The sequence below is a fragment of the Mytilus trossulus genome, chromosome 14 (genome assembly GCF_036588685.1).
Source record: "Mytilus trossulus isolate FHL-02 chromosome 14, PNRI_Mtr1.1.1.hap1, whole genome shotgun sequence".
NCBI lineage: Eukaryota > Metazoa > Mollusca > Bivalvia > Mytilida > Mytilidae > Mytilus > Mytilus trossulus.
Window position 1 is genome coordinate 58,404,326 of NC_086386.1, and position 10,567 is coordinate 58,414,892.

Consider the following 10,567-nt stretch of genomic DNA (forward strand, 5'->3'; position numbering starts at 1 on the left):
TCACCAAAACATTGTTCCCGAATTTGTGTTTGCCTTTGAGTTGAAATAATTGACTGTGACTATTAGAAGCCGGTTAAAAGTGTATCATTTACAGTTACTATTTGAATATACATTTTAAAGCTTGACTAACTTATATTTTCCTTTGGAATGTACATACTTTTTCCTATGATACATGTAACCCTTTTGCAAATCCCAATTTTTACAAACCGGATGACTTATGCAAACTGCACACACCAATCGCAATTTGAATTTATTCACTCAGTTTGCTTTATAATCTGAAGTTCTTGATCATTTCTTTTATCTATTATATCTTTATATTTTTTTTCGTGCATGATGTCTTCTCAACTCGTTATTGAAGCTGTCTTTGATAATGTTAGATATTGTATAGATAAAAAAAAGTCTTGTGCAACCTGTGGCATGCAATTAATAGGAACTTCTTATAAAGAAACTTATTTTGGTCCCAAGAAATATCTGAAATTTTAAGAATTTTCAGATTTTACGCAAATCAATTAAATCATTCTACAGGGAAACTTGATTTTGCCAAAGGATATTGTAATTTAGAAGTTTTATGAATACCTGATCATACTCTCAAAATAATCAATTGATATAAAGAGGTACATGTAGGTAGATATACAAGATTTCAGAATTTAAACGGTGTACAGCAGACGCGAGTTAAGTCTACAAAAGAGCTAAGGAATCTATTTCTTGAGTAGACAATCCTTATCTTTTCGAAAAGGTAAAAGTTTATATTTTAGTTGTGTTTTTGTTGCTATATAAGCAAATGTTTCATGAGAAATGTCATAGTCAAAATTGGAAGAATTATTTAAATTATTTTTATTTTCGGAATTGAAAAACGACATCTAATAAAAAAAACATCTTAACTTCTGAAAGCAAAAGGGAAGCAAAAAGCTACATTAAAAACAGTGAATGAAGTATACAATGTTAAGTACATTGAATCAAGTATATAATGTTCAGTACATGTACGTAACGTATAATATACCATATCATGTATATGAATTGTCTATACAAAAGTGTATGTTCTTATAAAAGACTTTATAAAATTTGTGTTTGAATAGACTTCATTTTAATTGTGAATAGTTAAAACAGGAATAAGAAGAGGTACATTAATATGATTGCACATGGTCCAATTCTCTACCAGATACCACATTGAATTATAAGTTCAGGTCAACATCTATATAGACCACCGTATCCACTATCCAGCAAAACCCATACCGTATGTTCATGTGACAATTTTACAATGGGTACTTCAACATGTGTAATGGCTAGTTGACTATAATATATTGTCTTTGACAACAATGATTTTAATTAAGTTACAATTACTTGTATATTTTTTTACATATTTGATACACCAAACCTTAAAACGATGTTTATGATATTTTGTCTCTGTGGGTATTCATTGTCCGTAAATACTAGTATTAGGAGAATTCAAATAACAATGTGTAACACAATATATAACATCATTTTAACAATATTATTCGTTGCTTATTTAAGTCTGCAATCAACACAGATTTGACAACAACAAACGAGTAGCTATGTTACATTGTTACTTCGTCGTGTCGTGACCGTTAAATAAATCTTTCGACTGGCATTTCAGTTTCGTTGTTTCCAATTTCAATCAGTGGTCTTTAAACTAAAAATAAACATGGATTTTAATTGTATTGAAAATTGTAAGGATTGTAAGATCTGAACACATTGTATTCTAAAAGTTATCATGAAATTTGGAATGATGACTTAACACGATAAATAAATTGAAGGCTGTACGTTGACCTATAGTTTTTAAGTTTTGTTTCAATTAGTCGATTGGAGAGAGTTGTCTCGCTGGCAATCGCACTGCATCACACAACATCCTTTATTGTATACACACAAATGCATAATTGTGTTGCAAAAGTTCCGTTAAAAACAATGATCCAATGAGAAAAGTTCAATAATTTCAATAAGTTTTGTCATGTAAAAGAATTGGGTATAACGGAGCACTCAGGTAATCCCACATACAAAGACATATCATTTGACAAGGATGAGATTTTAGCAAATCATAAGTCCTTCATGGCTTCAATAAACATTACACTGAACACCAAATCGGAGGACTTACCTTGTTTGTATTGGATACCAAAGCTTTATAAAATTCCGTACAAGCAACGGTATATTGCTGGCTCATCTTCATGTTCAACAAAAGAATTGTCTATTAGATTGACTAAATTCTGTCCGCAGTGAAAGAGAGTCTTCAGAAATACTGTGAAACTGTTTACTCGCGTAGTGGTATTAACCATATGTGGATTCTTAAAAGTTCTAAAGAACTTCTAGACAATTTTAAATCTCGGTCTTTTTCTGAAATTAGTTCCATCAAAACTTTTGATTTTTCAACCCTGTATACCACCATTCCCCATGTAAAATTGAAAAAATCGCCTAAAAGAAATTATCCACAATGCCTTTCAACATAAAAATGGTAGCATACGCTATAAATTTATTACTTTGGGATTTCATAAGGCATATTTCGTTAATAGTGACAAACAAAAAGGTAAAACATGCTACACAGAAGAACAAGTAGTCAGTATGCTAGAGTTTCTTATCGACAACATATTTGTTGAGTTAGGAGGTAGACTTTTCCAAAAAATTGTCGGCATTCCTATGGGAACAAACTGTGCGCCTCTTCTTGCCGACCTCTTCTTATATTCATATGAATCGGAGTTCCTCCAGACACTTGTCAAAAACAAGAGGATCAAAGAAGCCAGATTATTTAATTTCACTTTCAGATATATTGATGATGTTCTTTCCATAAACAATCCGAACTTTTCTGATTGGGTTCCATTGATATATCCCCCAGAACTAGAGATTAAAGAAACAACAGACACAGCTTCCTCCGCCTCATTTTTAGACTTATATCTCGAATTTGACTTACATAGTTATCTCAGTACCAGAATCTATGACAAACCAGACGATTTAAATTTTGAAATTATAAATTTCTTCCACCTTAGTTGCAATATACCAACTTCACCTGCATATGGGATATATATTTCCCAACTTATTCGATATTCAAGAGCTTGCAGCTCCTACTCAGACTTTGTAAAACGTCATCAGTGTCTGCGTAGAAAGTTGATGAACCAGGGATATGTCAAACAACGTCTCGACCTTTTTTCTAAAAAAGTTTATCAGAAGGTATCAAGACCTTGTTGATAAATATTCCGTATCAACTTCTCAAATAATACACGATGGTCTTGATGTATAGATTCTGCGTACTGATGTTGTTTATCATCTTAACAACATGTTTTATTGTTCTTTCATTTGTCTTTGTTTTATTATTAATATTACTTTTACTGTTGAATGGTTTTATGTGATATCAGTTTGACGTGGCTCGGTACTTATACATCTCGTCAATGTGTTTGAATTGGCTTTCATTTTTTTGTGGTTTGTTTTGTATATGCGACTTGTTGTATTTCTTTTGTTCTTATTACGTGACTCTGTAATTTAAAAGATCCCGTCAGTATTATATTGACTTATTATATTCATTATGATATATTTCTATTATGAATTACTATATACGTTGAACCACAAACGTCAAAATCATTCAATCGCGCAGTGGTATTAAAATTTTTTGAATTCTCATAAATTCTACCTATAACTTTTGGACTAGTTTGAGTATCGGTCTATTTCTGTAATTTATTCTTACATACTTTTGACTTTTTAACCCTGTATGCTTACATTGTCTATGTAAATTTTAAAACTGTTTGTATGCACATTGAACGACAAATTTATGTGACGTATACAATTTTCTGACATCAGACACTTAATTCAATTAATGTGTTCGTAGATAGAAGATGTTTTTGTGTTCGGTTAAATTGTCCCCTTTTAAAATTGTTATACGATGATGACTGATGTACCCATATTTTGACTATTTTTATTAATTGTGACTGTTTATTTAACGCATCATGTAAATATAACGGAATTTGATGAGACTGTTATTAAAGTGAGATGGTTAGCGCTATAGAACCAGGTTTAATCCACCATTTTCTACATTTGAAAATGCCTGTACCAAGTCAGGAATATGACAGTTCTTGTCCATTCGTTTTTGATGCGTTTTGTTATTTGATTTTGCCATATATTATGGACTTTCCTAGTAATTGATTTTTCTCTGAGTTCAGTATTTTTGTGATTTTACTTTTTGCAATATCAGACTTGATTTCTAGTTATATCAAGGAAACATATATTGCTATATTTTAGAGTCTTCGAAAAACGATATTAGCATTATACAGTACATGAATGTAAATAAATTTACATCCGTATGGCTTTATATTTGGAGTGAAACATCTAGGTTTTTAATGTTGCTTGTCTCTTTTGTTATGTTTTGACTAATCAATCCGATGAAATTTCTAGTCTACAAAACATCAACAAACTGAAGAATTATTGTTGTATGTTATCCTTCGTCATTTACTTTTATCAAAACAGTTTTCGTTCTATCATTAATAGCATAGCACTGCAACATCACTACGTGCTGGATGACCTAAAGACCTACTAAACAATATATATAATTTTTGCGTCATCGAAAACAAAAACACGTATCTAAATATTTAGCGATGATAACATTATACAATATATATTTTTTTATATTCAAGAACGCAGCCAGATATTAAGAAATATGTACCTTAAGTGTATTATTTTAACAGTGTATTAATGGTGCTGGTTCGGTCATGATACGGAATGTGTTCCTTCACTCTACATGATTAATAATAATCCTGTCAATGAAGACAAGAATAATTAGGAATATGATGTTTTATAAGTTCTTCTTTTATGTTTTTTCCAGATAACTTTTTTCTGGTTCGGTCAAACGCTGCTTGTTTTAAAAGAGAACACGATTATACAAACAAAGCAGTCTGCTTCTTGCTCAATATTTTATGACATATATCAAACCTGGTCACTGAAATGTTCCTAGTATCTGGAAACATTTATATTTGTATTTCATTTAATTTTTTATCGGTCGACATAAGGAATAATTCAAAAGAGAAAAAAATGCAATGTTATACAACTTACATTGTTTTCAAAGTCGCAATTAATTTAAGTTGCAATTGGTTTTATATATATATATGATAAAGTTGACGTACGTCTACCCTTTGCCTTCGTGAGAAATCCATAAATATAGACTTGATATATCCACTAGACACGTCTGCAAAAAGATCAAAATCATTAAAATATTCAACTCACACCATTTTGAATGCAAATGACATCAGTTATGTAGTGTAAATGAGATTGAAAAACTAACATTTACAAGTTTAGGAAAAATAGCACAAAAGAAAGATAGTGAATGAAGACAAAAATGCATTCTTTGCTGACTTATTTTGATACATGCGTTTGCCATATGTGTTATGTTCGGCCCATCCGACCCCGTCATTATTTTTTTATTCTAAAAATCACCTTGCCATATACATGTTGATGACCGTAATGATTGACGTACCTGAGTATAAAAATGTGGTTAGTCATGAACTTCTCGCTAACTACCTGGCAGACAGAAGAGGCAATATTCCTATGCAAAACAAAACACATTTATTAACGTCTTGTTAAAATAAATACACGAACAGATATAATGCCTAGTGAAAGTTTACTTGAAATTAAGATACATTGCGCAAGTGTCTCTACATGGTTATTTGTACTATCTTCTACCTTTTCATGATTGTCAATAAAACGTTAAAACATAAAGAATGTTAAAACTAACAAGAACGCTAAATAAGGTGGGATCAAATTAAGCAGAAAGATACGACACATAATGCAAATTGAAGAAAGACAACACTTATCAACTATTTAATAAACTTTGGTGGTTATTTCGGTATCTAATCATGATCATTGAAGCTGTATTCTGAAATAGAAAAGATCATGCAATTAGTTCTTTAAATGTAAGTGTTTTTAGTTTACCACCAACTGTTTATCAACATATGTTTCTAAGTATTTATTAAGTAATCAAGGTATTAATGAATTGAACAACGAATGATATATCACCAGGAATAATCAGTTGATACAACTGTCGGATGTTATCGACATACGGCAGGTATATATGATATATTATGACATATATAACAAAGTAAATGAAGTACATGTTATTTATAAATAAAACAAAACATTGCAACAGAAATTTAAAGATTATTTTGAATATGAAAAAGAAGATGTTATATGATTGAAAATAAGACAACTCTCCACAGGAGACCAAAATGACACAAAAATTAAAAACCAAATATACGTCACCGTAAGGCCTTCAACAATGAGCAAAGCCCATACCGCATAGTCAGCTATAAAAGGCAATGTATAAAATGACAATGTAAAATAATTAAAACAAGAAAACTGACGGCCTTATTTATTTTAAAAAAATATTATATAATGCTATCTTATAACATGTTTTGATTCTTCTTTTCAAAAGGCAAATTTAACAAAATTGATCTATTGTACTGTATTCATTATAAAGCTTAAAATATATAATGAGATTAAATCTGAAATTATGGCATATGCATTACATCTTGTTCAATTTTTAAAGTTGCATTGGAATATCAAGACAGCATTCATTGCAGCCAAAAGCACACAGTACATAAATATATAACAATACCAATACTATGTTTGCATTGACTATGGATAAGCTTGTACGCACTAGCTACTACATGCATCATGTAAATGTTAAAATAAATTGCAATCATAGTAAAAAGTAAAAATACAATATAAATATTTAGTTTAGAAAGAAACTGTTTGCTCAGTATGAGGTTATTATTCTTTAATTTTGAACGTTTTTGTTTTGGTAATATTAACTGCGTATTTGTGTATATTAAACATATGAATGTCGCTAGAAAATGAAACTCTCTGCGTAGATGTTACATGTAAGTACAATAATTGTACGGATGGTTATCATGGTTATATTGTTTTAACTTATATAGAATAATTTTAAAGCACATATCATAAAAAATTCTCGTATGTTATATTTAAGATCACATTTTCAAATCACAGATTTTACCAACTCAAATTAACTCACCTGAGCAAAGCATTTCTTGTAAGTTAAGACATATTGACGCGCCGGTATCGTTATAATAACACATGCTTTGGTTGCATAATTGCGTTTCACATGGACTTCCTGCGAAATAATAACAGATATATGTTTCTTTATATCTGCAAAAAACTTTGAAAAAGTGTCTAATAAAATTTAGTCAAATGCATGTTGAATGATAGTACACAATATGTTTTTTTTTTTAAATGTGCAAAACTTTGTGAAAGATCAAGCATCTCCTATTGTTTTATATGCATTTAACTGTATGTGTTTTTACATGTAGGAAACCAGCAACATTTAAACGTGAAATTTTAGAAGAACAAAAATCATTTTATGAAACATTGTACTCCTCAACAAATCCTACTGTTCATCAAAAACATAAACATCTATTTTTTTATGAAAATATTCCTTTTATCCGCAAACTTTCTGATGAACAGAGGTTACAGGCAGAGGGTAATTTGAATACTAATGAATGCTTAAAAATCTTGAAAAATATGAAAAATGGTAAATCTCCAGAGATGGATGGATTAACTATAGAATTTTATAAATTCTTTTGGATAGACAGCCATTAGTTTATTATAAAATCTTTGAATTATAGCCTAGAAACTGGATCTTTTTCGGTTAGTCAGAAACAAGGAGTTATAACATGCATTTCAAAAGAGGGTAAATCAAAATTTCAATTAAAAAACTGGAGACCTATCACCTTATCAAATGTTGATACAAAAATTGCATCAGCTGCATTAGCAAATATAATACAACTTTGTCTTGGGGATATAATTAGTGAAACACAGCAAGGTTTCATAAAAAGTAAAATCACCAAAATACTGAACTCAGATGAAGTTAAAGGGATTGTATATTGGAGATTGTACCAGGCTTATTTTTGACATTATGGAAAAGGCAAGATATGATAATCTACAAGGTATTTTACATTTATTAGACTTTGAGAAAGCTTTTGATACTCTTGAGTGGTCATTTATAGACTTGACTTTGTATTTCCTAAGATTTGATCCTTTTTTTTGTAGATGGATCTAGACCTTATATTCAGAATCTCAGAGCTGTATTATAAATAATGGACATAGCTTTCAATTTGTTAATATTGGTCGGGGTGTTAGACAAGTAAATTCTCTATCTCCATATCTCTTTATATCATCTTTAGAACTTATGAGTGATTCACTTAAAAATAACCCAGATATAAATGGTATGAAAATAAATGATTCTGAGTATCTATTAAGCCAGTATGCAGATGACTCATGTCTCTTATTAGACGAGAATGATCAATCTTTAGAAAAGGACTGAGGTAACTATTGACCTCACTATACCAGGATTCACAATTTCAACTATAGAGTCAGGTCTAGTAAGATAAACGATACTACAGTTCAATCTGAAAAATGGAGGAGTAATTCGGTTTGACTGATGAAGTAAATCGGTTTAACTTAAGAAGTAAATCGGTTTATACATGTATGTTACAGTTCATAAATTGACAGAGTCACAGGCCGACAGTTTTACACTAAAAAGGTTCACAATGTTGACAAGTGTTAAGTTCGACACGTTTAATATTCGATAAATGCATAGGTTGACAAATGTAAAGGTTAACAGTTTGACAGGTCGACAGGTTGACAAGTGTAAAGGTTAACAGTTTGACAGGTCGACAGGTTGACAAGTGTACAGGTTAACAGTTTGACAGGTCGACAGGTTGACAAGTGTAAAAGTTAAACGTAGTGTGAGGTTGAGGTATGTGTAACTTGCAAAGAGAAGGGCTGGATTTATAAAAGGTCCTGATGAATAAAAATGTTCATACAGTTGCAGAATACAGTCAAGCAAGATTTGTTTAACTTTCGATCTTAAAAGATAAAATTGTCACCATTTATACCTTTTTTGTCCTTTTTTAAAATAACAGTCCGCGTGGTTAATTAAGTAAGGACGGATCCTTCTCATTTTGTTATACCAAGTCGTGTAGGTGAGTGAGACTTAAACAGACTCAACTGGTATACATTACGGCAAGGGCTGTGTCAGATCCGAAAATTGGACTGTATAAACTAAACAATCTTTGTTTTTCAGTTCGATTCGGTCGTTTCAGTCTTATTATTAATTAGTGGCGAGTGCTATGTCGTCACTACGAAAACATTTATGTGCATCAAGTTTAATTTAGCATAAACAAGTTGAATAATGTAATCCTTTGTCTCATGATTATATGACTTGAAACACAATAATTGTTAGATACATCGAGAAAAGATGTATACTTAACAATAATGATATAATATCATCTATTAAATAAATTGTGACTCAGAAAAAAAATGAACTTAAAAACTAAAATTGAAAAAGGTCAGGGTCATAAAATTCTGCGCATTAATTTCAGTTAAACAGAAGAAAGACAAATATCGTTGGTCATACTCGGTAGTTTGCCTGCAGACCATACAAGCCTACCATGTACTACAGATAAAAAGTCACAAAAGGTTTACTCAGTGGCTGTGTCAGGGGTGCAGGTCTTTGATTGGATAGTTTTGTCTTCGGAAAATTGAAAAAAAGGAAACAACAACTGTTTTTTTCATTTTTATTCTGAGACCCCTCTTTTAGAAATGTCTAGATTCGCCTCTGTAACTATGTACCGACATAGAACCACAATTGTGCTATATATCCAAGTTTCTTGCAGTTTGTGTGATCATGATCCAGATTTATGAAAAAGAAGATGTGGTATAATTGCCGATGAGACAACTGTCCACAAAGACCCAATGACGGAGAAATGAGCAACTATAGGTCACTGTACAGCCTTAAAAAATTAACAAAGCCCATACCGCATAGTCCGCTATAAATGGCCCCGAAATAACAAGGTGAAACAATCCAAACGCGAAAACTTACGGCCTCATTTATATAAAAAAAAACGAAGAACAAATATGGAACACATAAATCAACGACAACCACTGAATTACAGACTCCTGACTAAGGACAGGCACTGTACATACATAGCCTTGGACATTGGTATAACAGTACAACGTAAGAACGAATTATAAAAATCACTTGAAAAAGTATATACTCATCAGATGGACAAAAATACAAGTGGACGTGGCTGGGCAATTTTATTTCCCAACAACAAAAAAGACACTAAGAACAGATATGAGAGTACTGAAGGCTAGTTCAAGGCCACTAACAACTAATAAAATAATCATGCATATGAGACAAGTCTAATAGCTAACCGAATGAAAGCAACAGAAATTTTAAATAAATCAAATATGCTGCTTCATGCAGGTTTGATTGTCACTTATGCATAATATGGTTCCAATATTTCAGGCAATGCAACAGGAAAAAATATATAAAGATTACTTTTTCCAAAAACCTTAACGGCATGGTTCACCTGTCATGGTTATGTATTAGTTTGATTGACAGCTCTGCTTGTACAACAATGCCATGTGACAGTAAATTTCTAAATTGTATGCGCTGAAACATCTCAAACATTTATGTCAACGAAACATACCTTGATTCTAGGAATATTTGGTCAACGGGAAATAACAATGAACATATCTTTGAAATGTAAAGATTTGT